The following is a 26,414-nucleotide window of genomic DNA, read 5'->3' as shown; positions in this document are numbered from 1 at the left end:
AGGTTGAGCTCGTTCAATAGCTCACTAGAAGGCATTTTTCTCCAGCCCTCAGAACATTTGGTGGCTCTTTGCTGCCCCAGCTCCAATTTCACAACATCTTTTTCAAATGAGGACACCAGAACTGGAGGCAGTATTCCAGCATCAGTCTCACTGATGCTGTGTCACCTCCTGTGACGTTATTGACATAATCTGTAACTCTATAGATCACTGTTGCAACCACTGTTCTATATTTGCAGCCAATATGGTAGAAAGGTTGTCGTGTACGGGGTCTATGGAGAGGTTCTGATTGGCTGATTATAATGATGCTATCTCTAGATGTGTATCATTTTTGTAGTTGACGTTATGAATATTGGCTCTATGCTGCCTGTATTTCAAACTTGTGCTCTGCTTCTGGGGAACACCCCAGACAAGTTGGTGTCAGTTCTGTCTAGCCTGCTTGATGGCTCATTAAAGACCATCGGCTATAAAATCGACCCATTGAGAGAAGGCAGATATGCCTTGTGACTCAGCAAGGTATGCAGGGACCTGCCTATGGACAGAACTTTAAGTTTTTTCTATGCCACGTGCTTGATAGAGTGTCCTTGGGACAAAGACCACATGGCAAGAGACTATACAAGGCTGATGCCTCTCCTCCATCTTGTCTTCACTCCTGCTTCATACCTCTGGATGGACTTTGCTACAAACTGAAGCTCTCTACAAAGGACTGAATGATCCCTTATTTTTTCTCTGGCCTAGCAAGAATGAATTGAAATTTGTGATTTTCTGGAAAGTGCAGCGAGATTAAATTTGGGGAATTTAGTCTCTGTGTTTGTGAGCTGATGTTTTCCTCTCACAGGTCAGTGCCTGCATTGAAATACCAAGAGGGATCTAAGGGCTGGTGTACGCTGGGCACTGAACTGGCAGAGCGACGTCTCTCAGGGTGTGAAACCCCCACCCCTCAACCCATATAGTTAAGGTGACCTAAGCCCTGGTTAGATAGTGCTAAATAAAAGGAAGAATTGTTCTGTCAATGCAGCTATTACTGGGATGGGAAAACACCTCCAGTCACTGTCTACTCCAAAGTGCTATAGCAGTGCCACAGCAGCCTTTTAAGTGTAGACAGAGTGAAAGTAGATCTGGCTCAAGTTTGCACTCTGGATGCTCAGGCATTAAGACTAGAGTAATAATAACAACAGTGCAAGGCCTGCATAGTTGGCAGGATTTGAACCTGCGCAGGGTGACCCCACTGAATGCATAATCCATCACTTTAACCACTTGGCTACAACTACTTGATGTACAGCTGGCCCCTTACATGATGAATCTGTTCTCACTGAATTGTCACTGACCCCCCTCCCAGAGCCTGCACCACCATCCCCTCCCCACATACCCCCTCCTCCCCGCAAACTCCCTCCCGGAGCCTGCACCCCCACCCCTCCTCCTGTTGCCCCAGCCCAGAGCCTGCACCCAGCACCCAAACTCCCAGAGCGGTACAAGGAATTTTTGTGCCCGAGGCAAGGGCCAGTCCAGACTCTTTGGCTGCGGGTCCTTAAGTCCCTGTCGGAGGGAAGGACCCACTGCCGAATTGCCGCCGCCGCTTCATTCATCCTTCGGTGGCAATTCGGCAGCGGGTCCCTGAGTCCCTCTCGGAGAGAAGGACCCACTGACAAATTGCCACCGAAGCGCCGCTGATCATGGTAGAGCTGCGCCCCTCCACTTTCTGTACCCGAGGCAAGTGCCTCACTCGCCTCATCCTTGTTACGGCGCTGCAAACTCCATCCCAGAGCCTGCACCCCAGAACCCCTCCCCCACCCAAACTCCCTCCCAGAGACCAGCCTCTCACCCCTTCTGCACCCAAACTCCCCCCAGAGCCTGCACCCCTCCTGCACCCCAATCCCCAGCCCCAGCCCAGGGCCTGCACCCTAGACCTCCTCCCCCTGCCCAAACCCCCTCCCAGAGCCTGAGGCAGGTGAGGGGTGGAGTTTTGGGGGGCGGGGTCTGGGCGGTATGAGTGACATTATTGGCCCACTGGGAGGACTGGAGGACTGGCCCTGGCCCTAAGGTAAATTGAGGTTGAGACCCTGCTTTAAGGGATTGGAGCAATGCTGGAGAGACTGACGGGCAGGGAGCTGGGGAGCCGTGTGTGCTCCAGGGAGAGTTGCTGTTGTGCTCTGGTGACACAGAGCGGGGGTGGGGAGTTTGTAAGCTGTGGTGTTTGTATAGAGATAAAGTTTACTAACCCCCAGGTTAAAAACTGGTCCTGCTCTGGGCTATAGATGATACTCTCTGTTGTGTGTAGGTCAGTGGGTGAATGTTTCCCTGCAGCGTGATGGGTTCCTAGTTCTAATCCAAATGATTCCCTTAAAAAACTTTTTCAAATGAAAATCGATTTCCAGACCCATCTCCAGTATGTTCAGGAGTTCGCTGAAGGGGGGCAGGGGGCTTGAAATGAATTTAAACACTCAGGATTTTCCTGTGCAAATGAATAAAGACCTAGCAGAGCTGTCCAGCAGCTGAAATCAGTTCCAGTCCTCGGCGTCTCTCAAAGGGACACTCGGTAGCTGAGGCAGGTGGGACACCTCTGTGGTGAGGACAGGTGAAAAAATGCTGGATTCAATGAAAGCTGAGCCCATAGGAGGGGAAGGTGAACGGCAGCACCACACAGGGTCATAACACTCAGAGACGGGGCTTCACTGTCACCTCCCCTGTGTTTTCCATTATTTCTATCCTAAGGAACACACCCTCCCCCTCCCCCTCCCCCACACACTGTCACACACAACCTTCTCCCCTTGAGCCCCATCCCATCCCTCCCCCTCTCCCCCACACACGCTATGGGACACAGCCTCTCGGTGACTCACCCAGATGGGGCCTTGTCTCTGCATCTCCCCAACAGGGGAGCAGAGAGCTGAAAGGGCCACAGGAGGCCAATGGAGCTAGGCAGGGATCGAAAAGACTTCCCCTCCCTTCCCTTCCCAAGAGTCCCGTTAATCTCACCCATGAGACATTCCAGCACCGGGTGGGCTCAAAGCACCAACCTTCCCCTCAGCAACGGAAGGGGGAACCAGCTCTAGCACATGGAAGGAGGCTCCCCACCTCTGCTGCTGCCATCCTGCAGCCTTTAATATGGATTTGTTTTAGCTAATGTAACCCCCCCCCTCCGCTAATCCATCCATGAAACATGGAGACAAGCTCCTGAAAGCAGGGTCCAGGGGTGCAATGAGTTAGTGTCCAGTACTTACAGAGCAGTGCTGAGAGGAGTCATGCTGAGGTTGTGAGTTCAAACCTCACCTACAGCACTAGTTTCCTTTAAGCAAATGGCTTCTGCCAATCATTTTGCCCTGCAGAAAATACAGTTGCAGCTCAGAAGACACCGAGGTCCCCTTGCTTTACAGAGAGCAGGGCAGATTCCACAGATCTCCCAGGCTCTGCTCTCCACCAGCCGCCTGTGTCAGGAGGGGTCGAGCAGAGCCCAGAGCACTGCCCCCGACTCCCCCTCAGTCTTTGCTCCCCAAACCACCTGTGGGCTCACCCTCTTCGCTGTGAGACTCAAACCCTGCCTGGCTTTCTGTATGTTGGGGTTTTTTTGTTGTCTGTCATGTTGATGTGCATGTGGGTCCTGTGTGATTTTTGTGGATGCCATATAGTTTTGTGTGTGGGTGTATGACTTTTGCATGCAGATTGGTTTTTTGCTATGTATTCTGGTATGTGGTTTTTGTGCTTTCCTGTTGTGGGCTTTTGCTGTATTTTTTGGTGTGGATTTGTTCTATGTTTTGTGTGGCTTTCCCTTGTGTGTCTATGGCTCTGTGTGCTGTGTGGGTTTGGTTTTTGTTTATGTCTGTGTGGGCCTGTGCAGTCTGTGATGGTCTCTTTCTCTCTGTTTGTCTCTCTGTTTGTATCTTCATGTGTAAATTCACTGGAACATTTCAAACTCTCCACAGCTTTGCCAATTTTCACCAGGAATTTTACTCATTAACAAATTCTCACTTGTTCCCTACCAGTTGGTGACCATTGCCCCAGGGGCCTGTCAGTCTCAGGGGCCTGATTTCCCATTGGCCCTTCCCCCTTCTATTGGGACTGGGAACTAGCCAACCAAAAAACCCCACTCAGTTTTAGTAAAGGGCCAACAGTCCCTTACACAAGCTGGGCCTGTGAGGGAGGGAGAGCTCAGTGGTTTGAGTATTGGCCTGCTAAACCCAGGTGTGTGAGCTCAGTCCTTGAGAGGGCCATGTAGGGATCTAGGATAACAATCTGTCTGTGGATTGGCCCTGCTTTGAGCAGGGGGTTGGACTAGATACCTCCTGAGGTTTCTTTCAACCCTGGTATTCTATGATAGGGTCACCAATGTTCAGAGAAACTAGCACGAGCTGGTCCCATGGTGTAATGGTTGGCATGCTGAAATCTGAGTTCAAATCTCAGTGGGACCTTGTGGTAAATCCCTGGAGATCCAAGTGCTTTCCTATCTCCAGCTGTATGAAAATGAGTTGTTTACCTTGTGCTGAGTGACCCCTCATACCCCCTGGAGCCAGGTCTTTGGTTGGAATGGGGTCTAGAAGTGGCTATGGTTTGACTGGGTGTTCGGGATTTTTGATGCCCACACGTTTGGCCCTTCTGCTTTCTACCACACTTTTTCTCTTGCCCACATGGCGCTTGAAGAAAGGGGTGTCAGGGTCAGGTTTCATAGTCAGGAAAAGGCAGGAGGGAGGAAGAGTCCCAGGCTGGAGCCCAGCACCTCTCCTCCTCTGGGCACCTAGGACAGAGGCGGCTGGTGCTGACAGCTCCAAGGGACGGCTTAAAAGCCACAGAGCAACCAAGGGCAGGGCAAGAGGAGGGGAGAACCATGCCTATGCGTGGCCAGCAGACAGCCACAGAGACACCCAGCCAGGCTGCTCCCTGCTCCCTGGCATGCCGAACACCCACTGAAAACCACCCACAGCCAGCTGCTGCTGCTTTGTGGCCAACATCAGAAGATGGTAGGAAAGCAGGGCCAAGCCCCCCTGGTGGGGCCTCTGACCGTTCCCACTCACGGTGCTCACTTTGGCAGTGGGGCAGGAGATTTTACCCCAAGAGGCTTTTCCCCAGCTGGCGAGAAGCAGAGAAACACCCAGGCTCCCAAGGTGCTATTTAGCAAGTACCCTCCAGCACAGGGACAGGCGCACACTTGGAAGAGGGAAACTGCTCCACACTCTAGCCCGGGCAGCTGCCCATTTTCTTTGGCAAGTCAGGAAGGGCAAAGGTGAGACTGGAAGCACCTGGGGCTCATGCCCCAGCCTTTGTGACACCCAACCCCCAACTCCTTCCCGGGGCTCTAGCTGAAGCCAGAGCATTGGCCTGAGCGGCCAAGAAGAGGTTCCAGCCCTGAAGGGAGCAGGACTTTCAGCACAAAGGTAAAACTACACCAACACAACCATGAAGAGACTTGAACCCTCAATTGCCTGATCCAAAGTCAGACAACTTATCCATTAGGCCATGTGGTCACAGGAACAAAAGCTTTCCAAGTACTTATTTGGAAAAGGCAGACACTGTGTTTCTCAGGTCCTCTACTGAGTGGGGCCGAGACTCTCTGGGCACAAGAAGTCGAGTTCCCAGCGAGATGTGAGACAATTCTCTGGAGCCAGGTACAGGACTTTGGCAGGGAGGCTCAGGCATGAGGGATTGGGGTGCAGCGGACAGACCAGCTGTCTAGGTGCTTAGATTTGGTCTCACTGAGGAGAAGGAGGAATCCTGCTGATAGGCAGTGGCTGTGGAGAAAAAGTGGGATGTCCAGGCTGCTCCGGTCTCCTTCTTCCAGCTCCTCATCTGGCTGGGCTGCTCCACCAGCCTGGACAAGTCCTCTGCATGCACAGCAAATAGCCCAAGAGCCATTTCTGCCCAAACCTGTGCTGGGGGGTGAGCTTCTGTCTTCCCTGTCCCATGTGCCCTAGAACAGACCTCTAGATTGAGAGAGACAGTCAACAACTATTAAGGCTAAGATTATATAAATGGCGTCACAGAAACTGTGACTTTCAGAGATCTCAGTGACATTTTCCACCTCAGCCCTGGGGCAGCAAGACTGGAGCTGTTGGCCGGTGGGGGCCTCACAGCTATCAGCCACCAGTGTCGGAAGGGGCTCCCACAGGCCCATGCCACCACGGATGGACCCCACAGCTCCCAGCTGCTGTGAGTGGATCCCAGAGCTCCCAGCCACCACATGGGACAGGGGGACCCTGGAGCTCCCAGTGGGGTGACTGGGTTATAAAGTCCGGTCAGCGGTGCTGCGGGGCTCAGGCAGGCTGGTCCCTACGTGTCCTAGGGCACCGCACTGTGCCCTGGAAGTGGCCAGTAGGTCCCCCCTGCTGCGCCGCTGACCAGGAGCCACCTGAGGTAAGTCTGCACCCCAACCCCTTGCCCCAGCCCTGAACCCCCCGAAACCCAGAGCCCCCTCTTGCACCCCAGAGCCCTCACCCCTCTGCACTTCAACCTCCTGCCCCAGCCCAGAGCTTCCCCCCACACCTGGAACCCCTCATCCCTGTCCTCACCCCAGAGCCATCACCACATCCTGGACCCCAACCCCCTGTCTCAACCCACAGCCCCCTCCTGCACTGCGAATCCCTCAGCCCCACACTGCAGCCTCCTCCTCCACCCCAATCCCCTCATCTCCCCACAGCTCCCACAGGCAGACCCTGGAGCTCCCAGCAGCCATGGGTGGCCGGGGAGCCCCCACAGCCCCACCCCACTGCCTATGGACCCTGCAGCTCCTAGGAGTGGACCCCAGAGCTCCCAGCCGCTGCGGATGGACCCAGGATTTCCCAACAGGCCTTGATGGCGGGAGGACCCTGCAGCCCCACGTCATTGCTCACAGACCCTGCAGCGCCGAAGCCCCGGGAGCTCCCGGCCGCCCCAGGCAGGAGAGGAGCCCCCAGCGCTCAGACACCGCAGGCAGAGCCCGGAGCTCCCAGTCACTGGGGGGGGGGGTGTGAGGAGAAGCCGCAGCCCCCGGCCAGTGCAGGTGGCCCCGTAGCTCCCAGCCGCCGCGGGCGGACGCCAGAGCCCCCAGCTGCCATCGGGACCCCGCGGCCGCCCCGGGCAGGACCCCTCACCCCGCGACCGGCAGGAAACAGCCGCGCGCGGAAGCGCCTCACACCCTGTGACCCCCCCGGTGCTGCGGCTTCTCGCCAGGCGGGAGGCGGCGCCGCTGCTGCAGTCTCGGTTCCTCCGCCCGGCAGCGCGACCCGGCCCCGCGCGGCCTCGCGCCGCTTCTCGCGGGCGGCGCTGAGCTCGGAGCGCACAAGGCCCTGGCGGCTCCGCCCCGCATCGCTGTCAGACAACGTCACCAATGGGAGATGAGCCTGTCAGAAACGTCAGTTGGGGAGGACCCAATGGGAGACCAGCTTTCAGAGACCTGCCCCGCGCGAGGGCCAATGGGTGATTAGCTGTCAGAAAACTCTAGGCAGGCCAAGGCACCAGCCAACCAGGAACCACCCCTGATCTCAAGTACCCAGACAGCCCCGCCCCCAACTGTCCTACTCCCCACAGCAGCAGCCAGCACCGGGTGGCTCGAGTCACGCCCCCCAGCAACCCCCAAAGCAGAGTCTCAATTCCCCTCCCCCACCACTGCTCTTCATTAGGTAACGAGACCCCCACCCAGGCACCAAAAAAGGCAAGAGGGAAACACTTTCTGCTTCTCACAACCAAGCTTCTCCCTCCCCACTTCCCCATGTCTGGCCACACGCTCCCAGCTCAGGGTGACATCACACTCCCCGTCGGGGCAGGCTCTGCTCAGCCCGGCTCCCCACAGCCTGCACTAAACATGTGGGGCCCAACCCCAAAACTTACTCATATTTTACCCCAATGGCCCCAAACTGCCGCTTTTAATATGCAAATAAGGTGCTGCCACACTCAGGCCACACCCGAGCTCTGCCGTGGAGCCACCCAGCAGAGAACCAGGTGATATTTAAATTAGCCAGGACGCCGCTCAGTCATTTCCCTCTGCTCCCAACAGGTGGCGCCGGAGAGCTCCGAGCTCGCTCACTTCCCTTTCACGCGTCGGCTTCAGCCCCCGGGTTACAAACGCACCAACCGGGGAGCAGGAGTGTGGGGCTGCTCCAGGGTGACCAGATGTCCCATGTTTAAAGGGACAGGCAGGTCTGGGAGGACTTTTTCTTATATAGGAGCCTATTACCCCCCCACCCCTGTCCCGTTTTCCACAGTTTCTTCAAGGTCACCCTATGGGGCAGTTCTGCGGGGACGGACTTGCACACTTGGGAGCCATCAGCCGGATCTGCGTGCCTGGGAAGCTGCGTCCCTCCAGAGGCGCTTGGGAAGCCAAAGGGGCCGTGGGTGAGTTTGTGATGAGGTGAGTCTGAAGTGTGGAAGGGGGAGGGTGGCAAGAGGAGGTTTTGAGAGGAAAAAAGGTGCTGCTGAGCTGGTAGGGGAGGGCAAGGTCCCAGGCGGGTGTTGTGTGAGGAGCTGTGTAGGCCCGGAAAGGCGTCGTGCTGGGCAAGGGCAGGTGAGGAGGGCCAGGGATTTTCCCAGGGCTGTTGCTGCGGCCAAAGCCTTTGGGAAGCAGAAGAGGGCCACGGGTGTTGTTGCCTGCTGGGGCCCATGCGATGGTGTAGGTGTACGCTGACCAAGGCTGGTCTGTGGGAGCTGGATCCACTCACTGTGCCCCTTTCTTCATTAGTATAGTGGTGAGTATCCCCGCCTGTCACGCGGGAGACCGGGGTTCGATTCCCCGATGGGGAGGGTGATCCCTTTTGAAGGGGGGACAAAGAAATCCCTGGCCTGCCCACCACATGCCTTGCATTCTCCTTCTACGGCCACTTCCCTTCGCACCCCGCACTGATGACTTTCACCTCCAGAGAGACAATTACCTCGCAAGCACACGCTCGCCCTTGCCAAAGCCTCCCCCGGGGCCTGCACGTGGGGGCACGTTTCAGAGCGGCAAAGGGAAATAGGCTGGCCAGGGCCATGAGGACAATGGCCCAGACAAACGGGGAGGGACTTGGTCCAGGGGTGGAGGAAGACAGAAAAAGGGACAGGCATGGGATTGGCTTCCTGTCTTTTTTCCTTTGCTCAGCATTTGACCTGTGACTGTAATGGAGAGACTTGAGAAAGACCTGTGGCCGCCGGCGAGGTAGGTGGCCGCCCCGAGAGCGCAGAGCTGAGCATTTTGCACTGGGCTGCTGCCTGCGCCCCCAGCGCCTGGCCGTGATCGTACAGTAGTTAGTACTCTGCGCTGTGGCTGCAGCAACCTCAGTTCAAATCCGGGTCACGGCATTGCTTTTTGGTGGGGAGGGGCTATCCTGCAGCATGCCTCGTGGCTCAGTCTGATGACGTCCGTTTGCAAAGAGAGCCATCAGCCGGTCCTTAGTTTCTGCTTGGTAAAGGCAAGTCGGTGGGGTCCATCCGTCAGAAAAAGAGTCCCAGGACTTCTTGCTGGGCGCCAGGGTCCAAAAGCAGCGCATTCCCTCCTGGAAAGGGCTGTGTTTGGAATGTCCGTCCAGTGCGCGTTGAAGGGAAGGATCTGCGTGCCAGGGAAGCTGCGTCCCTCCAGAGGCGCTTGAGAAGCCAAAGGGGCCGTGGGTGAGTTTGTGATGAGGTGAGTCTGAAGTGTGGAAGGGGGAGGATGGCAAGAGGAGGTTTTGAGAGGAAAAAAGGTGCTGCTGAGCTGGTAGGGGAGGGCAAGGTCCCAGGCGGGAGTTGTGTGAGGAGCTGTGTAGGCCTGAAAAGGCGTCCTGCTGGGCAAGGGCAGGTGAGGAGGGCCAGGGCTTTTCCCAGGGCTGTTGCTGCGGCCAAAGCCTTTGGGAAGCAGAAGAGGGCCACGGGTGCTGTTGCCTGCTGGGGCCCATGCGACGGTGTAGGTGTACGCTGGCCATAGCTGGTCTGTGGGAGCTGGGGCCACTCACCGTGCCCCTTTCCTCGTTAGTATAGTGGTGAGTATCCCCGCCTGTCACGCGGGAGACCGGGGTTTGATTCGCTGGCAGGGAGGGTGACCCCTTTTCAAGGGGGGAACAAAGAAATCCCTGGCCTGCCCACCCCATGCCTTCCATTCTCCTTCTACGGCCACTTCCCTTCGCACCCCGAACTGATGACTTTCACCTCCAGAGAGACAATTACCTCGCAAGGACACGCTGGCCCTAGCCAAAGCCTCTCCCTGGCCTTCCGCCCCCAGGCCCAGCTTCGGGGCCTGCACGTGTGGCACGTTTCAGAGCGGCAAAGGGAAATAGGCTGGCCTGGGCCATGAGGACAATGGCCCAGACAAACGGGGAGGGACCTGGTCCAGGGGTGGAGGAAGACAGAAAAAGGGACAGGCATGGGATTGGCTTCCTGTCTTTTTTCCTTTGCTCAGCATTTGACCTGTGACTGTAATGGGGAGACTTGAGAAAGACCTGTGGCCGCCGGCGAGGTAGGTGGCCGCCCCGAGAGCACAGAGCTGAGCATTTTCCAGCGTGCTGCTTCCTGTACCCCCAGCGCCTGGCCGTGATCGTATAGTGGTTAGTACTCTGCGCTGTGGCCGCAGCAACCTCGGTTCGAATCCGGGTCACGGCATTGCTTTTTGGTGGGGAGGGGCTATCCTGCAGCACGCCTCGTGGTTTTTCCATCCTGGTGTTACAGAGATAGTGTACTTTCTTTCTTTCTTTCTTTTAATAAAATCCTTTTCTTTTTAGAACCTGATTGATTTCTTCCCTTGTTTGGATTTTCAGGGGAAGTGGAGGGGGAAAAGTGAATCCCTCTTTGTTTGATTCAAGGAGTTTGAATCAAGGTATCTTTCCCAACACCTAGGAGAGGGGGAAGAAGGTGGGGGAATGGTTTATTTCCCTTAGGGTTACGAGTCAAGGAGTTTGGTTCTGTGTTCCCCAGGGAAGGTTTGGGGGAACAGGGCGTGTGCTAGACACTGGAACTTCTAGAGGGTGGCAGCTTTACCAGATCTAAACTAGGATTTAAGTTGAGAGGGGCCCATGCAGGTCCCCTTCTTGTGGATGCTAAAGTTTGAAGTGGGGAATAAACATATGACGGGGCGATGCCCGCATTCTCCCAGCCTGTCGACTAAGGGCTCCTGATGAGCGTGGTGGACGGGAGAGTTGGCCATCTGACTTTTGGCCTTGCTGCCCGTAGCGGTCAGGCCGAAAAATCAAAAGCCATCCTCCCCAGGCCCACAGCCACCCAGGGGCTCCTCTGCACCATCTGGCCTCCACGAGTGCCGCACTCTGACCAGCTGAACCAGGCAAGCCACGGGAAACTTCTCAAGGTCTTCCCCTGGTGTGGGCTTGGATGCGAAAAGCACCTGGCCGTTCATCAGCTGTTGCAAGAAGTGTGCAGAGTAGGAGTAGCGATGGGGCTGTAGCTTTCCACAGCATCTCAATTTTGGCAGCTTTCCATTCCCCTTTTCTGTGTAATGTCCCTCCCATGGGTTTCACTTGCGGAACTGTACGACTCTGGCAGGGTGGCCATTTAGAAATCTTTTCCTTGCTTTTCTTTTTCGCCTGGCCCCAGCGTTAGGACCGTTTGGGTGTTTCAGTGTGTGTGTTTTCCCATTGGGAGGCATTTGGAAGTTTGGAAGGGGAGCCGAAAGAGGAGTCTTTTTCACAAGCAAGTTGGCTTTCTGCACAGGTAGGGCCCTTGGCCGTAAAGCTTAGCTCCGTCAGTGCGTCTGCATGGGGTTCCTCCAGTGCCTCAAGAGCCCGTGCTAAACTCTCGGTGTGGGCGTTTGGCTTGCGCCAGTCAGAGTGCGGTGCCTGCGTCTTCCCAGGGCCGGCTCCCGTGAGGCGCGCATAACTTGGGAGGAAAGGGGTAGAAGAGAAAGCAAGTGAAGCTGACTTCGAGTGGTGGTGCCCCTGGGCAGAGTGGTCCTCCTGCTCCTTCCTGTCGGAGGGGTGGGCTCGACTGTGGGCTTGGGGGGTCTGGCTGTGGGCGGTGGGAGGATGGTGTCCAGGGAAGTCCCAAAGGTCACCCTGCGCCGGCGGAGTGTGAAGCCTCTCCCCTAGGTTGGGGTGCCGAGTATTAAGCCTTCCTCTGTGGCTTGGGCTGGGGAGCGTGATCCGGTGTTGGGTACATTTGGGTGGAGCTGGCGGCCGGCAAGAATTCGGGCCATCAGGTCAACCCTCTGTGGAAATGGGGGTGAGCTGGCAGGCCTGCGATTTTGGCTTTGCGGGCGGGCAGCTCAAGCCTGGCCTCCTATGAGCCTGGAAGGCAGCCGGCCGGGCTCACCTGTCTCCAAGTTCCTTTCAGGCAGCAGGTGGAGCGAGGAGCCCAGGGAGGGGAGCCCAAGGAGGTGTCAGGAGCTTGGTCCTGCCCGGCGCCTGCGCCCAGCAGGGCTCTTGCCCGCTCCTGGCCCACCTGGTTTTGGCCTCTGCCACCCCTAGCAGTCAGCCAAAAGAACAGAAGCCACCCTCTCCCTCCTGGAGTGGCCAGCATAGGGCTTGAACCCATGACCTTGGTGTTATCAGCACCATGCTCTAACCACTGAGCTAGCCAGCCTACGGGAAGCTCTCCCTTGCCTGACCCTTTTGGAAGGAGTCACTGGCTGGCGCGGGGAACGATGTGGCCTCCGTTATCGAATGGATGGATTGAGACGCCACCTGCCAAGGTAGGGGAATTAGCTCAAGTGATAAAGCGTTTGCTTCGCATGCGAGAGACAGCGGGGTCAATGCCCGCATTCTCCAGCGGCAAGGCAGCCCCGGGACTTTCTCTTGCCCTTCTTTTAGAAGCCATGGACAGTCAGCCGGCTCAGCTCCTCCAGTGGCCTCCATCCCTCTCCCGGCTTGGCCTCCCAGAAAGCCAGCCCTTGCGGAGCACAAAGCTCTTCCTCCCCGGCCCTTCTCCCCCTTGCGCTGACTGGGAGGCTGGAGACAGCTGGGGGAAGTTAGCTCAAATGGAAGAGCAGGGGAGAAGTAGTCAGACCCAGACACACATTTTCCAGCCTGCTCTGCTCTGCTTTGCTCTGCTGGGCTGGGCTCTAGTGGGGGACCTGCACCTTTCTTTCTGAGCTCTCACTGGAGCACAATCCCTTTCCTCCTCCCTCCCTGCTAGTCTACGCCAAGCTCATTGGCCGGGAGGGAGAGCCACTCAAATACAGAATTACTCACATCCCAGGGGTCCATGAAGGGAATGAGGAGATGGGCGGGGTGGCACGCGATACCAGCTCAGCTGAGACCGTGAGACCTCACAGCCTCCTGATCTCAGGCAGCATGGTAGCCGTGGAGCAGAGCAGAGCACGCAGACAGCTTGGAGACAGCCAAAGCGGGGAAGGGCTGCGTTGGTCTTGAAGAGGGAGTCGGTGGCTGTCTATCCTGGCGGAGGCAGGGTCGCTTTGCTGTATGCTGGGCCAGGGGCCAGGGAGTCTGCTAGAGTTGCTGAGCTGGGCCTGCTCCGGGCTTTGCTTGGGTTAGAGGAAAGTGGTGAAGATAGGAACGGCCCTCCTGGGTGAGACCGATGGTCCAGCTAGGCCACTATCCCGTCTTCTGACAGTAACCGATGCCAGGCGCTTCAGAGGCAATGGCCAGAGCAGGCAATCGTCAAGTGATCTATCCCTGCGTTGTCTTCTGAAGTTTGGTGCTTGTTTCAGGGGCTAACTCTCAGCCCAGACACACTCCAGGGAGGGAGCGTTGGTGTTTGTGCCGAGGAGCGTGGCTGGGACTCGGACCCCCTTCCCCAGCTCTGGGTAGCGCCCCCCCCATTTCAGGCTGTGTTCTGCTTAAGGCCACAGAGCCCTTGCCTTTTTTTGCCCGGTGCCTGAGAGTCAGGCCAGCTGCAGGGAATTAGCTCAAGCGGCACAGCGCTCGCTTTGCATGCGAGAGGTAGTGGGGGGCAATGCCCGCATTCTCCGAGCCTGTCGACTAAGGGCTCCTGATGAGCGTGGTGGACGGGAGAGCCGGCCATCTGACTTTTGGCCTTGCTGCCCGTAGCGGTCAGGCCGAAAAATCAAAAGCCTCCCCAGGCCCACAGCCACCCAGGGGCTCCTCTGCACCATCTTGCCTGAGCCGGTGGAAGTGGAGCCTGGAACTGAGCTGATGCGCTGAGGGTTATTTGCACTGTGCGCTTCACATGGAGGTGAAAACACGGGGCACAGATCTTTGAGCACAACCCTCATCCTGAGGAATGGTGGCGGGGGGGCTGCATAAAGAGAGACCGGCTCTCCCTGGCGGGGCTGCAGTGGCTCTTCACAGGGGCAGTCCCACGGCCAATTGGTACCAGAGTTTTGCCGGCCTCCTTTCATGGGCTGACCTGGCTCCTCTCTCTTTAGGGAGACTGGTGACCCCAAACTTTCCAGAAACCATCATAGCGAGGCCAACCTGAGCACAGACACCTGCTCAGCACCCCGGGTTGCAGCCCTGAACCCTGGCAATCAGCTACGCCCAGCTGCCCACCCAACAAGTGTTACACGCAGGAGCCTTCGTGCCCCGTGTGTTCAGGTCCTTCCCAGCGCCAGCTTTAAACTCCGCTGCTCAGTTCTAAGCTTTGGCCACACGGGGGCAGCCTGGAGCTCAGTCAACGCCTCCCGTTGCTGGTTGCGTTTCCCACTCCTCGTGGCAGGTTCACACCCCGCAGGCAGATCTCTGAATCGGAGCCGAACCGTTCCCCAAACCCAGCGCTTTAGCAGCAGCTTTGCTAGGAAAGCGCTGACGTCCCCAAGTAAAGTAAGAGCCAGAGCGCTGTGTCCAGGATCTTCTATCGGGCCCCTCACCGTGGTGTCTGTCAGGCACAAGGAGAAACCAGGGAAATGTTTTCATGGCGTTTAAGGGCAGAAGGGGCCATTAGCTCAGCTACTCTGACCCCCGAATAACACAGAATTACACCATGACACGTATTGATCCCACAGACCTTAGACAGATCAAAGCGTTTCATCCCTCAGGAAGGATGCTAAACTGGGTACCAGAGGCAGCGAACAAGGGGCCCCCAAGGCAATGGCAGGGAGCTGACTAGGTGAAATATGCCCAGATGATCCCAGCAGGCGACCCACCCCCATGCTGCAGAGGTGGGAGTCCCTGTTCCTCCTGCCCTTAACAATCTCTGGTGGTAAGTGGGTCCCCCCAGTTCCCCAGGTAAGAATCCTCCATGTGGTTTCCCTGGCTTCACCTCCAGATAAGAACATTGTGTGGAGGGAGTGGGAGGCAGGTTGTCTGGCAGATCTGTAAAGGGGGACTGTGTCTCCCTGTCTGGCGCAGGCTACTTGGAGGAAGTGATCTCAGTGTGTCTGGCTGTCTCCATTCTTCCCACCCATAAGAATCCCTGGTGTGTGGGTGCACCCTAGACCATTAAGGATCTCTGGGGGGTGGGTGTCTCTCTCCCCCTAGTCAGGATCTCTGGGGCGTGGCTGTATAAAAAGAGACTTTGACTCACCCAGGCTGGTCTGCCATCACAGAACAGACCAGGTCCTTCTGTGGAGGGTTTGCGTTCTTCCAAGGACGTGATCTCAGTGTGTGTGGGTATCCATGTCCCTTTAACCCTTAACAATCCCTGGTGCGTGGGTGCGCTGGGCCCCTTTACAATCCCCTCTGCCTTACCCCCCATGAGGGATCTGGTGGATGTGGGTGTTCTCCACGCTACTGGGGGTGTCTGGTGCCCCTGTCCCTCCTGGTTAATAGTGGAGAGTGTGGGTTTCCCCCCAGCCCGTTAAGGATCCGTGTTGTGTGGATGCCCCCGTTCTTCTCATTAAGAATGGTGCAACGGAGCATATGGGTGTGTCCCCCACCCCATGAACTAGCTCCCGTGTGTGGTTCCCCTGCCCCCATCCAGGCTCTGTGGTGTGTGGGTGTCGCTGTTCCCCTTTTCAAGATCCGTGTCGCAGGGGGTTGTCCCTCCCCGCAAGTCAGAATCCCCAGCGTGTGGGTGCTCCCATCCCCCCCTCCAGGCTCTATGGGGGGTGTCTAGAAAGAGACTGTGTCTCACTGAGGCTACGCTGCAGGGGCTCTTCACAGGCGCAATCCCACTACTGATCAACACAGGAGTTTTGACCTGCTCTGTTTCCAACCTGGGCCGGTTCACCTCTCCTTAGGCAACCTGGGGACCCCAAGCTCCCCCGGGATCACCATATTGATGCTGAACTTAGTGCGGACACCCGATCGGCACAGCCCCCTGCAGCCCAGAACTCCTGAGCTCAAGTGATCCGCTGGCTTCGGCCTCAGCCTCCTCAGGAGCTGGGATCACAGGCACCAGCCACAGCTGGAGCTTTAAACTCTGCTTGTGAGCTCTGTGCCTGGGCCAGACGGGGAGAGCCTGGAACTGGGAAATGCTCCTGCTTCCCCTGCCCCCGTCTCATGTCGAGCTGCAGGCGCCGCTGTCCTCGCAGGTAAGATCCCAGATGTTTCGGTGCCCCCCGTCACCCGGCCCAGGTGTCCGGGTACCTCTGCCCCCCATACAGAATCCTGGATGTGTGGGTGTCCGTCCCTCTGCAGAGGATCCCGGAGTGTGGATGCCCTTGTCCCCCCCTACAAGATCCTGGGTGTGTGGGTGCCACTCTCCCCCCCAGTAGATCTCTGGTGGGTGGGTCCCCAGGGTGTGAGTGCTCCCATCCCCCGATACAGGCTGGGGGAGGGGTATAACTGGCTCTCCCTGTCCTGCCCAGGCGGTGCTACAGCAGCTGTTCACAGGGGCAGCAACCCCACTGTCACCCTGCAGCTTCAACCTGCTCCAGGGGTGACCTGTTTCACCCTCCTGTGGGAGCCGTGGGACCCCGAACTGCCCAGAATCACCTGATTGATGCCGAGCTTAGCACAGACACCGGCTCAGCCTGGCAGGGAGCTGCCCTGAGCCCTGACAATCAGCTTCCCTCCGCCTCCTGCTGCACAGCGAGGGTCCCACGCGAGAGGCTTTGGGCCCAGTTTGTTCAGGAGCGTCCCAGGCTCCAGCTGTAAACTCTGCTCGTCAGTTCTGATCTTTGGCCACACGGGGGCGGCACTAACGGTCCCATCTAAACGCTGTTTGCGTTCGACCCTTCGGATCGCAGATTGTAACCCGCGGGCAGATCTCTGAGTGCAGCCAAATCCCTCCCCAAACTGAACATTGAAGCAGCAGCTCCCGTTGGAAAGATCAGGATTTTTGCCTTTAAAAACAAGGAAAATGTCTCCAGCGAGAGACTGAAGAAGCTCAATTGATTTCATTTGAGGTTGGAGGCGATTTAATCACTGGTTTAAATACGTTTTACAAATTCCCCGAGGGGGGAATATGTGATTTAAAGGGTTCTTTAATTCACCAAAGACTGAACAAGACCCCATTGGCTCGCAGTCGATGTCAGAAAATCCCAACTGGAAATGACCATTTTTTAACCGTGAGGCTAATTATCTAGTGGAACAAGCTCCGCAAGGGAGGTGGTGAATTCATCATCACTTGCAGTTTGTAAATCAAGACACCTGGTGTGTGGGTGTCCCTGTTCTGTGTTTCGGGATCCCTGGTACATGGTGCCTCCCTCCCACCAGTTCAGGATCCCCACAATGGGTGCTCCCATCCCCCCATAAAGTCTCTGCGGGGGAGGGGGGTGTCTAAAAAGAGACCGTGTCTCACTGTCTTGCCCAGGCTACACTGCAGGGGCTATTCACAGGCGCGACCCCACTACTGATCAGCACGGGGGTTTTGACCTGCTCTGTTTCCGACCTGGGCCGGTTCACCCCTCCTTAGGCAACCTGGGGACCCCAAGCTTCCCCGGGATCACCATATTGATGCCGAGCTTAGTGCGGACACCCGATCGGCACAACCCCCCGTTTCTGGGAGCTCTGGGATCCACCCACAGTAGCTGAGAGGTCCATCCGTGGTGGCATGGGCCTGTGGGAGCCCCTTCCACCACTGGTGGCTGATAGCTGTGGGGCCCCCACCGGCCGACAGCTCCAGTCTTGCTGCCCCAGGGCTGAGGTGGAAAATGTCACTGAGATCTCTGAAAGTCACAGTTTCTGTGACGCCATTTATATAATCTTAGCCTTAATAGTTGTTGACTGTCTCTCTCAATCTAGTGGTCTGCTCTAGCGCGGATGGGACAGGGAAGACAGAAGCTCACCCACCAGCACAGGTTTGGGCAGAAATGGCTCTTGGGCTATTTGCTGTGCATGCAGAGGACTTGTCCAGGCCGGTGGAGCAGCTCAGCCAGATGAGGAGCTGGAAGAAGGAGACCTGAGCAGCCTGGACATCCCACTTTTTCTCCACAGCCACTGCCTGTCAGCAGGATTCCTCCTCCTCCTCTGTGAGACCAAACCTAAGCACCTACACAGCCAGTCTGTCCGCTGCACCCCAATCCCTCATGCCTGAGCCTCCCTGCCAAGTCCTGTACCTGGCTCCAGAGAATTGTCTCACATCTCACTGGGAACCCAACTTCTTGTGCCCAGAGAGTCTCGGCCCCACTCAGTAGAGGATCTGAGAAACACAGTGTCTGCCTTTTCCAAATAAGTGCTTGGAAACGTTTTGCTCATGTGGCCTAATGGATAAGGTGTCTGAATTCAGATCAGGCGATTGAGAGTTCGAGTCCCTTCGTGGTTGTGCAATTTTTACCTTTGTCCTGAACGTCCTGCTCCCTTCAGGGCTGGAACCTCTTCTTGGCTGCTCAGGCCAATGCTCTGGCTTCAGCTAGAGCCCCGGGAAGGAGCTGGGGGTTGGGTGTCACAAAGGCTGGGGCATGAGCCCCAGGTGCTTCCAGTCTCGCCTTTGCCCTTCCTGACTTGCCAAAGAAAATGGGCGGCTGCCCGGGCTAGCGTGTGGAGCAGTTTCCCTCTTCCAAGTGTGCGCCTGTCCCTGTGCTGGAGGGTACTTGCTAAATAGCACCTTGGGAGCCTGGGTGTTTCTCTGCTTCTCGCCAGCTGGGGAAAAGCCTCTTGGGGTAAAATCTCCTGCCCCACTGCCAAAGTGAGCACCTTGAGTGGGAACAGTAAGAGGCCCCACCAGGGGGGCTGGCCCTGCTTTCCTACCTTCTTCTGAAGTTGGCCACACAGCATCAGCAGCTGGCTGTGGGTGGTTTTCAGTGGGTGTTCGGCATGGCAGGGAGCAGCCTGGCTGGGTGTCTCTGTGGCTGTCTGCTGGCCAGGCATAGGCATGGTTCTCCCCTCCTCTTGCCCTGCCCTTGGTTGCTCTGTGGCTTTTAAGCCTTCCCTTGGAGCTGTCCTAGGTGCCCAGAGGAGGAGAGGTGTGTTGGGCTCCAGCCTGGGACTCTGCCTCCCTCCTGCCTTTCCCTGACTATGAAACCTGGCCCTGGCACTCCTTTCTTCAAGCGCCATGTGGGCAAGAGGAAAAGTGTGGTAGAAAGCACAAGGGCCAAACTTGTGGGCATCAGAAATCCCAAACACCCAGTCAAACCATAGCCACTTCTAGACCCCATTCCAACCAAAGACCTGGCTCCAGTGGGTATGAGTCACTCAGCACAAGGTAAACAACTCATTCTTGGACAGCTGGAGATAGGAAAGCACTTGGATCTCCAGGGATTTACCACAAGGTCCCACTGAGATTTGAACTCAGATTTCAGCATGCCAACCATTATACCATGGGCCCAGCTTGTGTTAGTTTCTCTGAACATTGGTGACCCTATCATAGAATACCAGGGTTGGAAGGGACCTCAGGAGGTATCTAGTCCAACCCCCTACTCAAAGCAAGACCAATCTAGAGACAGATTTTTATCCCAGGTCCCTAAATGGCCCTGTCAAGGACTGAGCTCACACACCTGGGTTTAGCAGGCCAATACTCAAACCACTGAGCTCTCCCTCCCTCACAGGGCCAGCTTGTGTAAGGGACTGTTGGGCCTTTACTAAAACTGAGTGGGGTTTTTTTGGTTGGCTAGTTCCCAGTCCCAACAGAAGGGGGAAGGGTCAATGGGAAATCAGGACCCTGAGACTGACAGGCCCCTGGGGCAATGGTCACCAACTGGTAGGGAACAAGTGAGAATTTGTTAATGAGTAAAATTCCTGGTGAAAATTGGCAAAGCTGTGGAGAGTTTGAAAAGTTCCAGTGAATTTACACATGAAGATACAAACAGAGAGACAACTAGAGAGAAAGAGAACATCACAGACTGCACAGGCCCACACAGACATAAACAAAAACCAAACCCACACAAACCCACACAGCACACAGAGCCATATACACAAAAGGGAAAGCCGCACAAAACATAGAACAAATCCACACCCAAAAATTACAGCAAAAGCCCACAAGAGGAAAGCACAAAAACTACATACCAAAAGAATACTTAGCAAAAAATAATCTGCATGCAAAAGTCATACACACACACACACACACACACACACACACACACACACACACACCTATATGGTATCCACAAAAATCACACAGGACCCACATGCACATCAACACGACAGACAAAAAAACGCCAACATACAGAAAGCCAGGCAGGGTTTGAGTCTCACAGCGAAGAGGGTGAGCCCACAGGCAGTGATGAGCTGCCAATTTTTTAACAACGGGTTCCCTCCTCCCTCCAAAATTTTAACAACGGGTTCCCTCCTTCCCCCCCTCCGTGGGGGGGGTCGTGCCCCATCCAACCCCTCATGTTCCTTAACACACACACTCCGAGACCCCTGACCCATCCCCCCCTTCCCTGTCCCCTGACTGCCCCTTGCCGCCCCACCCAACCCCTCCTCTCATTCTCAATGGCCCCCCAGAACCCCTACCCCATACAACTACCCCTTCTCTCTGTCCCTGAGTGCCCCCACCACCTCATCCAACCCTGCTCTTTCCTGACTGCTCCCCGGGACCCTTGCCCCCATTCAATCCCCCTGTTCCCTGCCCTCTGACTGCCCTGACCCCTATCCACCCCCCCACAACCCACCCCCTCCCTGCCCCCTTACCACACTGCCTGGGGACCGGGTCCACTCTGCCAGAACCACGACCGGCGCCCCTCGGCCCGACTCCCCGGGCCGGGCCGGCGCCGGGGCCCGGCCGCTCGGCCCGACTCCCCGGGCCGGCACCGGGGCCCGGCCCCCCGGGCCGGCACCGGGGCCCGGCCGCTCGGCGGCAGCCGCGGGGCCCGACTCCCCGGGCCGGCGCTGGGCTGGAGGAAGCCGCGGTCTGGGACCGGGAGCTGCTGAGCCAGCCGCACCTCCCCTCCCCCTCCGCGCCCCAGCTTACCTGCTGGCTGCCTCCATGCTGCTTGTTCAGGCTTCCCGCGAACATCTGATTCGCGGGAAGCAGGGGAGGGGGAGGAGAAGGGGGCGGAGCAGGAGAGGAGTGGGCGGGAACTTTTGTTAAATTTAGCAGCCCTTAACAAGCGGTTCTAAAATGGCTGCTAAATTTAACAACGGGTTCCCGCGAACCCGTGCGAACCCGCTGCAGCTCACCCCTGCCCACAGGTGGTTTGGGGAGCAAAGACTGAGGGGGATTCGGGGGCAGTGCTCTGGGCTCTGCTCGACCCCTCCTGACACAGGCGGCTGGTGGAGAGCAGAGCCTGGGAGATCTGTGGAATCTGCCCTGTTCTCTGTAAAGCAAGGGGACCTCGGTGTCTTCTGAGCTGCAACTGTATTTTCTGCAGGGCAAAATGATTGGCAGAAGCCATTTGCTTAAAGGAAACTAGTGCTGTAGATGAAGTTTGAACTCACAACCTCAGCATGATTCCTCTCAGCACTGCTCTGTAAGTCCTGGGCACTAACCCATTGCACCACTGGACCCTGTTTTCAGGAGTTTGGCTCCATGTTTCATGGATGGATTAGTGGAGTGGGGGGGGGGGTTGCATTAGCTAAAACAAATCCATATTAAAGGCTGCAGGATGGCAGCAGCAGAGGTGGGGAGCCTCCTTCCATGTGCTAGAGCTGGTTCCCCCTTCCGTTGCTGAGGGGAAGGTTGGTGCTTTGAGCCCACCCGGTGCTGGAATGTCTCATGGGTGAGATTAACAAGACTCTTGGGAAGGGAGGGGAAGTCTTTTCTATTCCTGCCTAGCTCCATTGGTCTCCTGTGGCCCTTTCAGCTCTCTGCTCCCCTGTTGGGGAGATGCAGAGACAAGCCCCCATCTGGGAGAGTCACCGAGAGGCTATGTCCCATAGCGTGTGTGGGGGAGAGGGGTAGGGGTGGGGTGGGGCTCAAGGGGAGAAGGTTGTGTGTGACTGTGTGGCGGGGAGGGGGAGGGTGTGTTCCTTAGGATAGAAATAATGGAAAACACAGGGGAAGTGACAGTGAAGCCCCGTGTCTGAGTGTTATGACCCTGTGTGGTGCTGCTGGTCACCTTCCCCTCCTATGGCCTCAGCTTTCATTGAATCCAGCATTTTTTCACCTGTCCTCTCCACAGAGGTGCCCCACGTGCCTCAGCTACCGAGTGTCCCTCTTAGAGATGCCGAGGACTGGAACTGATTTCAGCTGATGGACAGCTCTGCTAGGTCTTTATTCATTTGCACAGGAAAATGCTGAGTGTTTACATTCATTTCAAGCCCCCCCCCAAAAAAATTCAGCGAACTCCTGAACATACAGGAGATGGGTCTGGAAATTGATTTTCATTTGAAAAAGTTTTTAAAGGGAATCACTTGGATTGGAACTACAAACCTACTATCTTAGAAGGAAACATTCACCCACTGACCTACACTCTCAACAAGGAGTGTCAAGTACAGCTCAGAGCAGGACCAGTTTTTAACCTGGGGCTTAGTAAACTTTCTCTCTTCTATACAAACACCACAGCTTACAAACTCCCCACCCCCGCTCTGTGTCACCAGAGCACAACAACAACTCTCCTTGGGGCACACACAGCTCCCCAGCTCCCTGCCCGTCAGTCTCTCCAGCATTGCTCCAATCCCTTAAAGCAGGGTCTCAACCTCAATTTACCTTAGGGCCAGTGCCAGTCCTCCAGTCCTCCCAGTGGGCCAATAATGTCACTCATACTGCCCAGAACCTGCCCCCCAAAACTCTGCCCCTCACCTGCCTAAGGCTCTGGGAGGGAGTTTGGGTGGGAGGAGTAGGTCTAGGGTGCAGGCCCTGGGCTGGGGCTGGGGATTGGGGTGCAGGAGGGGTGCAGGCTCTGGGGGGAGTTTCGGTGCAGAAGGGGTGAGAGCCTGGGCTCTGGGAGGGAGATTGGGGCAGGCGGGAGGGGGTGTGTGGAGGGAGAGGGCACAGGCTGTGGGAGGGAGTTGGGGCAGGCGTGTGTGGCCCGGGGTGCAGGCTCTGGGAGGGAGTCAGGAGTGAGGCGCTTACCTGGGGCTCCAAGGCGGGGCAGGCTGGGGGGCCTCCGTGTGCTGCTGCCCCCAGGCATCACCCCCGCAGTGTCCCATTGGCTGCAGGGGCTCGGGGCAGGGGCAGCGCACGGAAGAACAGACCCACCCTGCCCTGCCATGCGGAGGGGCCGGCAGCCACTGGAGTGAGCAGGCAGATGCTGCTCAGCTCCACTGCACTGACGGGGCCCCTGGGGGGGGGCGGCACCTGGGGGCGGCAGGTGGGGCCAAGGGAGTTACCCGGTCCCAAAACTGCTGGAGCCCCACGGGCGAGACCTGGGAACCAGGACTGCCAGCCAGACAATCACCTTTAAGAGGAGGCGTCCCTCTCCCTGTCAAAAACTGATCTTCCTCCTTCAGTTCAGTGTCAGCCTGAATTGTTCCTTATCCCGGCAGAGCCGTAGGATTGAAAGCAGCAACATCAAACCCCTGTGTAGCTCGCGGGAATGGACAGAAACACTCCCTGGTATCTGAGGAGATGTTCAGCTTTCCCCTTGGTCAACTACAAGGCCAAAGGGAAAGGAGGTGGCACCAGATATAAAGAGTGAAACACGACACATCATAGTTATGCCCATGGTGGCTGCAAAATCTTTTATGTACTTCTTCTTATCAGCCGTGTATTGTTTTCTCTGGAGCCTAGGCCTTGACCAAGAAATTTGTACCTTGATAAACTAATCGACTGCCCCTGGTGAAGGCAGTGGACTTGACACCCACTGGGGTGTCCCTACACAGGTACAAGTACTAACAACAGTGGTTGCCTTTTAGCCATAGATTTTAATCAGGGCAATAAATTGATACAAACCCCTGTTAAATCATTTCTCAGCCCGAGTCCTTCACCCACATTCCCTAGAGCACTGGGCCACCATGTGGACGTTTCATTTCCGACCTCAGTTTCACACAGAGACAAAATTTCCTTTGCACAGATCCATGAACAGCAAAACCTTCCTGTGTCTCTTGTCTGAGCCAGGGCATTCGATTCCAGTGAACCCTTCTCTCCTGCAATGGCGACGGTCAGACAGAGGGGACGTGGCACCTCCATCCCTGCCAGGGAGGTATTGGCTCGGCTCTTTCTTTTTGCTGCTGTTGTTAGTCCATGAAACATCAAGGGTGTAATGCAAGGCTGAGTTCATGCACCAGCCCCCTGAAAAAATTTCAGTGCCCCAGAGAAATCCTGCCGCCTGCTATTGGAATGATGTGCTGGAGATTTGACTAGGAAAGGGACTGTCTGAATTGTCAGAGTGGGGAATGAACAACAATCTACAGCAATGCCATTCACACAGACACACTCTCATCCTGCTCCAGCTGGAAGGGAAATGGGCAGGAATTCTCGCTGTTCAGCCAAGGACACACTTACACTGATGTGCAGCCATGAGTGTGCTGGGGAAGCTGGTCTGAGCAATTTGAAGTGACAATTCAGTGAGAACAGAATCATCATGTAGTAGAACAACTGTGTATTGAGTAGTTGTGGCCAAGTGGTTAAGGCAATGGACTAGAAATCCATTGGGGTCTCCCTGCGCAGGTTCAAATCCTCCTAGCTATGCAAGCACTGCGCTGTTGTTATTATTACTGTAGTCTTAGTGCCTGAGCATCCACAGTGCAAACTGGAGCCAGATCTACTTTCACTCTGTCTACACTTAAAATGCTGCTGTGGCACTGCTATAGCACTTTGGAGTAGACAGTGACTGGAGGGTTTTTCTCATCTCTGTAATAGCTACATGGACAGAACAATTCTTCCTTTTCTTTAGCATTAACTAACCCGGGCTTAGGTCACATTAACTCTATGGGTTTTGGGGGGTGGTTTAAAACCCTGAGAGATGTCAATCTGCCAGTTCAGTGCCCAGCGTACACCAGCCCTTAGATAACTCTTGGTATTTCAATGCAGACACTGACCTGTGAGAGAGGAAAACATCAGCTCACAAACACAGAGACTGAATTCCCCACATTCAATCTCTCTGCACTTTCCAGAAAATCACGAAATTCAATTCATTCTTGCTAGGCCAGAGAAAAAATAAGTGACACCAAGTTTTTGGCTTGGTTAAATAAAATTAAGTGTTTAATTAATATAGTAAAAATCTGCACTGATTCCTCTAACTAACACCATAGCGTGAAATAGGAACAGAGACAAAGCTTGTCAGTGACGACTAATTTCACAAATGATCTTCCCATTATTAATTTCCACGCCGCCCCCATTGGAGGTCTGGGCATCTCCAGTGTCCCTGCTCTGCATTCACCTTCCCCTTAGAATTGTTCTCGGACATTCCCAAATTTGGAAAATTGTGCAGGTCAGAATGTGAATAGTGACCCCGTCTCCTTCCTGCACCTGCTCTACATTGCTCCACAGCAGCTTCTCCCCCTGCAGAGTCACCCCAGCACGGCAGTGCAGCCGCCCAGGGTTCAGCAGGGGCCCCTGGCAAGGACAGTGGGTGCAGCTAACAGCCCGGTGTGCCTGGCCCTGAGGCAGCTGTAAAAAGGCAGCAGCCCCCCGCCCACAAGTACAGAGACTGAATTCCCCAACTATAACATCATGACCCCCTGTAGAAAGCCACACGTGTCAGTTGTATTTTCACAGGGAGATGCAAAAATCAAGTGACACCAATTTTTAAGTTGAGTAAAAAAAGTTGAGGAGATAGTTATTAACCTCACAAAAATACACTAAAGATCCCTCAACATAACACCTGAAGGTGAAATATGAACAGAGACAAACCTTGTCAGCAAAGGCTCATTTCCCAAACGATCCTCAAAATGTTACTAATTCCCACCCCTCCTCCACAGGAGCTCTGTGCAGTGTAACTGTTCTGCAGGCAGCTTCCCATTCAATGCTGTTGTGGGACATTCCCAGGCCTGGAAATGTACCAACGACAGAATTTGAAGAGCAAACCTGGCTCCCCGCACCAGGCGGGATTTGAGTGTTTTGTCCCTGTCATTTAGTCTTTGTCAATAGTACAGACGCCATGGGCAGGACTCCAGGCTCTGCTTGAGGGATCCTGGCACAGGGGCTGGGTGGGAGAAAGGATTGTAGATTCTGACCTGAGCTCTGGAGAGGAGGTAATAAGTGAAGGGGGCATTTCTGACTCTGCCCCTCCTCAGTGTCCCTGGGCTGGAATTCTACATTCCACAGGGCCAAATGAGGGGGTGACACCACTTGGCTAATGAAAACCAGTGCTCCAGGTGAGGCTTGAACTCACAACCTCAGCATAGCTCCTCTCAGCACTGCCCTATAAGTACTGTGCGCTAACCAATTGCGCCACTGGAGCACCTGTTAATTGCTGTTCTCCCAGTTCCCTAGGCTGATAAAGGCGAGGAGTGACCCCAAAACAGTCTCTGTGGAGCTTGAGAGCAGGTAGCGACAAG

At 55.8% G+C, this 26,414-nt stretch overlaps 4 non-coding genes across 4 annotated transcripts; 2 read left to right on the top strand and 2 right to left on the bottom strand.

The window, feature by feature from the left end:
* Positions 1 to 8,625: 8,625 nt before the first annotated feature.
* TRNAD-GUC lies at positions 8,626 to 8,697 on the top strand. The gene has a single exon. It is a non-coding gene; the product is annotated as a tRNA-Asp (tRNA).
* Positions 8,698 to 10,431: 1,734 nt separating this feature from the next.
* On the top strand, positions 10,432 to 10,503 carry TRNAH-GUG. The gene has a single exon. It is a non-coding gene; the product is annotated as a tRNA-His (tRNA).
* A 1,856-nt stretch (positions 10,504 to 12,359) lies between these two features.
* Positions 12,360 to 12,432, bottom strand: TRNAI-GAU. The gene has a single exon. It is a non-coding gene; the product is annotated as a tRNA-Ile (tRNA).
* Positions 12,433 to 26,223: 13,791 nt separating this feature from the next.
* TRNAI-UAU lies at positions 26,224 to 26,317 on the bottom strand. Its single transcript has 2 exons — positions 26,280 to 26,317; positions 26,224 to 26,259 (listed from the first exon to the last, which is right to left on the bottom strand). It is a non-coding gene; the product is annotated as a tRNA-Ile (tRNA).
* Positions 26,318 to 26,414: the final 97 nt, after the last annotated feature.

The sequence above is a fragment of the Mauremys mutica genome, unplaced genomic scaffold (genome assembly GCF_020497125.1).
Source record: "Mauremys mutica isolate MM-2020 ecotype Southern unplaced genomic scaffold, ASM2049712v1 000407F_np12_subseq_106673:140584_obj, whole genome shotgun sequence".
NCBI classification, from domain to species: domain Eukaryota; kingdom Metazoa; phylum Chordata; order Testudines; family Geoemydidae; genus Mauremys; species Mauremys mutica.
Note: the sequence above shows the minus strand (reverse complement) of the source record. Positions and strands in the feature narration are given on the sequence as shown.